Source organism: Peromyscus leucopus, chromosome 1 (assembly GCF_004664715.2).
Source record: "Peromyscus leucopus breed LL Stock chromosome 1, UCI_PerLeu_2.1, whole genome shotgun sequence".
In the NCBI taxonomy this organism is placed as follows: domain Eukaryota; kingdom Metazoa; phylum Chordata; class Mammalia; order Rodentia; family Cricetidae; genus Peromyscus; species Peromyscus leucopus.
The window spans coordinates 18,352,019-18,358,938 of NC_051063.1; the positions used below are offsets into that span (position 1 = coordinate 18,352,019).

Consider the following 6,920-nt stretch of genomic DNA (forward strand, 5'->3'; position numbering starts at 1 on the left):
AACATACTGTTTTTAACATTATCTACTCAGGCCCACCAACTGTATAGGTCAACAAGTGCTAGGAAGTTCACACGCTCACACTTCATGTGGATGTCTTCATCCCACTGTCCAAGTCATCCCAAGAGTAACTTAGTGAAGTGAATTCATGTACTTTGCTGTGAGCTCATCACCTTTGTACATTCCGATGAAGCCATGCACAAGATGTTAATGTTGAGAATAAATTGCACAAAACTGAGGTTGGCCTATTTGTTTATTTTTAGTAGGAATAGGCTGGGGAAAAAAAATATCAATGGCAGCAGCTGTTTTAAAAAATAAGCTTGAGGTTGATTTGGAAAAACAACAACAACAACAAAAACACAGAAAAATGAGTAAAACAAAATGATGCTAGGTCCCCCACCCCTTTCCCTGTCTTTTAGCAGAAACACCTCCAGCGGCAGAGATAAGACCGCAAGTGAAGGCTGTGCTGAGCTACATGATGTACAAGGCCGCTCCTAAAGAATTAAAAGGACTCCTCCAACTCCGGTAAATGCATTCCATACAAAGGGAAATGTTTGGGTTTTTTTTTTTTTTTTTTTTTTTTTTTTGTAACAAATAACACATTTAGGACTTGATGTTTTTCAGAGAACAATAAGGAAGGCTGTAGCCACACACACACAAAATTATTTTTCTGCTTTGAATTACAATTTAACTGGAGTACAAGTAAATGCAAATTAAATGTATGCATATTTATGATTTCACTGGCTGGGTGACAGGGCCACCTTTAGCGGCTGCCTTTATTTACCAGAACAAAACCACCCTGCATTTGTTTCTATTCAAACAGGTCCCTTTCTTCAAGCCCTGGTTAGAACAAAGTATTAATTATGAATCTGCTGGCGTATCTTAGTCATGAGGATAACAGTATATGGACAAGAATGAACATTTTTCTCTATAATGGCATTTATTTAGACAATATTTAAAAACATAAATAGGAAACCATATACCTGCCCTACAAATCACTGGCAAACAGAAGTTTTCAACAAATCTCTATGGTCCCTAAAAGTCAAAACTGCACCCTCAATGTAAATCCTGGCACAACTTTGAAAATAAACCCCTTTAACAATAATGCTACATTAGCTCTGGCCTTGGGCCAGAATCCATGTGACCATGAGTGGGTCAGTTTACTTCCTAACTCTTCAGCTTTCATACCTGTAAATGGTGCATCTCTAAACAAGTTAATGTTGCCATTTGAATTCTTTATCAAGAGGAAAGGTATCCCAACCCCTAGAAACAGCAAGGTCTATCAGAATATTTAAGATCCACTGTATCTCCTGGCTCATTCTTCCTTTCATAAAACAAAACAAAACACTGTTTTGGTTTTTGTATATAAGAAGGAGTGGAAAGAGAAGAAACTTCTTAAAGGGAACGGAAACTAGGTTGGTTTCACTAATTAGGTTCCTCCTCCAAAACCACGGATCCAGCGTTAGTAGCTGCTGAAAGGGACCTCAGTACCCTTGAGTAAAAAGGAGAGGTTGGTTTCTCCATCTCCAGACAAGCTCTTTCACAAACCGACACAAGTCAGTTTCTAAGGATGGCTCCTTCAGCCAGCTATTCGTTACTAACAGGAGGTAGGAGGGCATGAAGAAGAGCATGACATGGATGGTTTGAGACAAAGAAAAACTGTTTCGTGCGATGGACTCAGGAAACAACACCGGTGATCAGCAATGGGCTCCTGAGAAGGCACAACTCACCTCACGGTAAAATTATCTTCTGTGCGGGGAATTTACATGTGAGGTACCGTCTGTTTTACAGCATGCTTTAAATGATTTCATTCACTTCCATTAACTTAACAGCTGCGGGGGGGGGGGGGGAGCATTGGTATTTACTATATGCAAACTACAAAGCTTTAAAAAAAAGTGCCCAGGAGGTAGTGGTGCACGCCTTTAATCCCAGTACTTGGGAAGCAGAGGCAGGTGGATCTGAGTTCAAAGCTAGCCTGGTCTACAGAGTGAGCTCCAGGACAGTCAGGACTACACAGATAAACCCTGTCTCAAAATACTAGATTATTTAAATGAATAAATAAATAAATGAATGTATGCATATACTGTTGGAGTATAAAACCAACTTGTATCTGAGAGTGCTTTACCATGAAAACTGTCAAGTCAAACAGAACCACTAAAATGAAGACGCAGGTGGTAGATTAAAACACAATTGTAATTTTCTTTCCCTCCATCAAGTGGTCCACAGTCAAAGTAAGAAAAAGTTAACTGAAGCTGGAATCAATGATTAGCTAAAGCCCGTGGCTGATACAGGGTAGACGGTTTTTTTCTTCTCCTAAACTTCAGAGAGAAAAAAAAGAGACCTAAAGGAAGTAATACCACATTGCTAGACACCACAGAACGCTAAAGCTGGCAAAAAGAAACAGAAATCCACAGGCACTTTTCGATTTGTGTGAGAAAGATGTTAGGCTTGGAGGTGTATGGTCTGGCATGAAAGCTGGCTGGAGCTGCAGCCCAGGTCACCAACCAGCATGCTGAACAGCATGACCTCATCCTGATCAGAAGTGGGACAATGACAGAGGACACAAAGCCCCAAGCTGTCAGGAGATTAGATGAACTCTCCTCTTGGAACCTCCACTCAGAGGAGAAGGGGTGCACAACTTCCATGGTTGCCTGACCCCGAGTTTCCTCACATCTGCAGCATGTGAATGGTAAATCGCAATGAGACTGTAACTGACCACCATGAAGGCAAGACAAGTCTGGTCATTAAAAAAACAAAAACAAGACTTCAAGTTCTGAGCTGTTTCTGAGTTAGGAACAGTAAAAACCTGGCTGTGACTCTAACAACCGCTTGTCATGATGACAAATCCCAGAATCCAAATCTCCTATGCCTCCTGTAAATGTGCAATTATCATCTCTATCTCATCTCCCTCAGAAATGGTTGAAATAAAATTAGAATACTGAAAAGTATTTAAAAGCTGCAAAACACTGATGCAAATATTAGGTGGCGTTCTTCAGTCCCTCCAGTTTTCTTAGTTTGGACAAAAAAGTAATGTGGCTGAATCTGTAAGCACCACACAGCTTTCCTTTTGAAGATGGATATCCCACACCAAGAGCAGACTGACTGCATTTCCCATCTGTCCTCGGGGGTCTTCTTCACCTTTGCATTTCCTTCAGCTCAGAGATCATACATGAACACTTAAGGCTCAGTCTTGAACTTGGTTGGGCAAAATTTTTTTTTCCCGGGATTCCTTTCAGCTGGTAGCCCTCTGACAAAAGCTTCCAGGAACCCCATTTATTTCATCACACTGGAGTCGAAGGAAAACCAGTCCTTGGACTTTGATCTACTCCAACAACTGCAACAACAAGGCAGGCTCTCCACAGAACAAGAGGGAAGTCTCCCGGAAGAGAGACAAAAGGGGCCCTCCACGCCGCAGAAGTTCAAGAGAGCGAGAGCAGAGACCACTTCTTGGGTCAGATTAACAAGTTCTCAGTCCTTATGGGCCATTCATTTTACAGTGGGGACCTCTAACTAGCTGAGAATGTCATCTAGGGGCAGCATCAGGGGGTGTTACTCGGGGGGAGTCAGAGTGCATTTCCTTTAAATAGCATCACAGTAAATAGCAGATCCTTGTTCGAAGCCCTGATTTCAGTGGGCACGAAGAAAAAATTCACGAACCTACCCAAACAACTTCTCTGGAACAGGTTTCTACCCAAGCATGCTGTGCACGGCAGACAGCCGGCTAAGGGGGTGGGGGTAAGAAATGAGAACATGCTCATCTGCATAGATGAGAGATAAGCAGACATTTGTTGTCTTCGGTTCCGACGACTCCTGGCACCAGAGCGGCAAATCCAACTCCAGCACTCTCCCACCCCGTTGCCCCATACTCCCAGCCCCCCGCCCCAGATGTTGAAGCATCGCGTTGCCTGGGTCAGTGGAGAGAGCAGACTCGTAAAAGTCCGTGGCTGTTTTTAGGCTGGAACCATACCTCACCTGTTCCATCCAGCGCCAGAGCCAGAAATCACCAGAACACCGACTCACGCAAGCCCCTCTGGACATCCCAGGGGCGCCTAACAAGTTCGCCGCTTTTGAGTAGCAGGGGAGAATGACGGGGACACCTCTCCCACTGCAACCAAACTCAGCAGATTCCCTTGAAACGAGGGAAGGGGCTCTGGTTTAAGTGAGCCGGAGTGATCAGCGGGTGTCACTGCCACCCCAGGAATTGGGGTGGGGAGCCGGTGGGTGCCCACGGGGAGTGCGCAGCTGAGCCCCCCCCCCAAGGACCGAAGGTCCTAGTTCGGTGACCACGGGCGCCCCCTCCACGTCACCCCCAGCACAACTCACGCAGTCAAAGTGGCAGGGTGGAGAGCAGGTCAGGTCTCAACAGAGACACAGAGCCCCAGGCGCGGCGGCTGGGGAGGGTGTAGGCAGGGTTGCCGGGGACGCGCAGGAAACTTACCTCCCCCGGCCGGCGTGCTGGAGCTTCGGCGGCCAAGACCAGTTGCGCCACGGCGGGCAAGTTGTCGGGATGTCGCGGGTTCCCTGGTGGCTGCGGCGGGCAGCGGGCGGGGCGGAGCCGGGGCAGCGCCGGAGGCGGCAGGTGCCGGGCCCTGCCGCGGGGCCACACTCGGCTCGGACACGCGGTGACGGGGACGCGCGGCTGCGAGTGTGCAATGCGCGCGCGCCGCGGCCGGTGTGCGTGTCCCCGCGTTCCCCTTCCTTCCCGCCGCTCCTCTCGCCGGCAGAGTAGCAAGCGGACCACCAGGACCCGGCAGCCGCGGGCGGCAGGGCGAGGCGAGATCTGGGGTGGAGGCCGAGGAGTGGCAGCACCCGCGGGCCTCGGGTCCCCGCACGGCGCGCCGGAGTCCGAGCGAGGCTGGCAGCGAGCAGGCTGCGCGGCGGCCGCGACTCCGGGAGGCTGCAGGCCCCGCCCGCCGGCCGCCCAGGCTCTTCCCCTTTTCTCTCCACCCCCTGCTCCATCCCGCACGCCCTGCAGGGAAGCCAGACCGGTTTGCAGCAGTAGCTCGGCCCGCGGTCGCACCTAGCTCCCGAGTCGGTGCGTGGGGACTGTGCACCGAGTGCCGCTGTCCTCAACCTGAACGGGAGGGCAGAGGTGAAGCGGCTTCCTGGAATTAGCAGGATCCTCCGAAGCTCCAGGGCTTCTAGGCGCTTCTCCGAGTCTTGAAGCCCCACAGCGGAGCATTGTGTTGGGGTAGAGCGTGCCCCTGCCCCAGGCAATGCCTGACTTGACTCCTCTTCCTTGAGGAGCCAACACTTGAATCACAAGCTCCCCCTGTCCACGAGGAAGGGACAGGCAAAGGTTCTGAGACCACCGCTGCCCCCCTTCTAAGGATAGCAGGTGCTTTAAGGAAGGTAGACCTACCCAACAGGTAGGGATAGGCTAGTGAGGGGTCCCGCGCTAATGCGCTGCAGTGGGGCGCGCCTGCTGGAGCTACTTGGAATCTCACCTAGGTTGGTATGGCTGCAAAGAGGGTAGGGGCCAGATCTAAAGATGTGTTTGGGGTTATGCTGTCCTGGACGCTAAAATTAAATTTATCCAACAGGCACGGGGAGGTAGAGATTCCTTCCAGATGGGTCGAAGCAAGTGGCATTTTTCAGCTTCATCATTTCCTTCCACTTTTCCTTTCTAAAACAAAACAAAACATGTTCTGTTCGGGGAAGGCCAGCATTTGATGATCCTTGCTTGAGGGGGACACTCCCTTGAGGTTCTGCAAAGAACACTCATCTGCAGTTTTGAAATCTTTTACCCTCCCCCCCAACTCCAGCGAGTTTGTCGTGGTTTAATATCAGCCTAGAATGGCGCACAATACTTCCTTTATAACAAAAATTGCATTACTTTAAAGTTTTATTGAAGTGAAACGGACAAATCAAATAGATGTGAATTGTTATTTGGCTATATTCCCAGTGTACTTCTTTCAGGTGTGTCTGGCCACTACAGGAGATTAAGGGCATCATTGACTCAGGACCCCTCTGACTTGGGTCCTGGCATCCTGAACTTATTAAAGCACACAATAAGAGCAGACATGTGGCCCGGCTTGCACGTTTTTCAGATGAGAAAACCATGGCTCAAAGACATCCAGTAACTCACAGACCAGAACACAGTTTTCCTTACTCTTAGTCCCTGAACAAAAAGTAACAGAAATACCGGCTTAACAGAGTTCAAGATGGGGCCAGCGGAGGGGGCAGCAGACAGAGGAGCAGATCAAAGATCAAAGAACTTTGCAACCTCCTGCTGTGAATCACTGTCTAGGGGGCAGCATCACACTGCTCTTAGCAGCAGACTAGCTGAGCTCTGGGAGTGGGTAATCATAGTCTCCCTTTGCGCGCTTCTCACTCAGACTTGCGCTATGAAATTCAAGGAGTGGAAAGTAAGTTTGCTTCCCAGAGAGGCGATGTCAGTAAAAATGCCACAGGGGATATGAAACCAGGCAAAGCCAAACCTAAAGGAAATCGCAGTGGATCGAAACTGGCCAGATGCCTTACACTCAGACACCCGGGTCGCGTGCCTCCTCTACACAGCTGCTTTTCCCATTAACACCTCGACTGCCTTCTGTAATCAAAGAAGCAAAGAGCCTTGGGCTTCCTTAGAGCAGTCCCAAAGCCAACTGCCTAGTGGACGTTTAGAGGGCTAACGCTGTGAAACGGGACTCTTAAGAAATTCCACAAGAGTCTTGATACTGCAGTGTTAGTTCTGTGTAGAGTGAGACAAAAAGTTCTTCCTGTAGGGATTCAGGAGAGTCCCCCTCTATTGGAAAGAGAAGAGCATCGATGTCACTAGCAATAGTGACTTGGCCAGAAAATCTTGAAGCCTATTTAAAGACCAGAAAACACTCATTTAAATGTTTTACTTAATTTCAAATATTTTTCCAGTTGATTCCAGATCTTGGTCCAAAGTCTTAATATTATTTCTTGATACTATTCTT

The 6,920-nt window shown here is 48.4% G+C and overlaps 1 protein-coding gene across 1 annotated transcript in view; it reads right to left on the bottom strand.

The window, feature by feature from the left end:
• Pip5k1b (phosphatidylinositol-4-phosphate 5-kinase type 1 beta) overlaps window positions 1-4,669 on the bottom strand; it is a 276,485-nt gene extending 271,816 nt beyond the window's left edge. Inside the window, exon 1 of the mRNA XM_028894086.2 lies at window positions 4,436-4,669. The gene's annotated coding sequence lies outside the window, so the exon portion shown is untranslated. The remainder of the gene's footprint in view (window positions 1-4,435) is intronic.
• Between the last annotated feature and the right edge of the window lie 2,251 nt (window positions 4,670-6,920).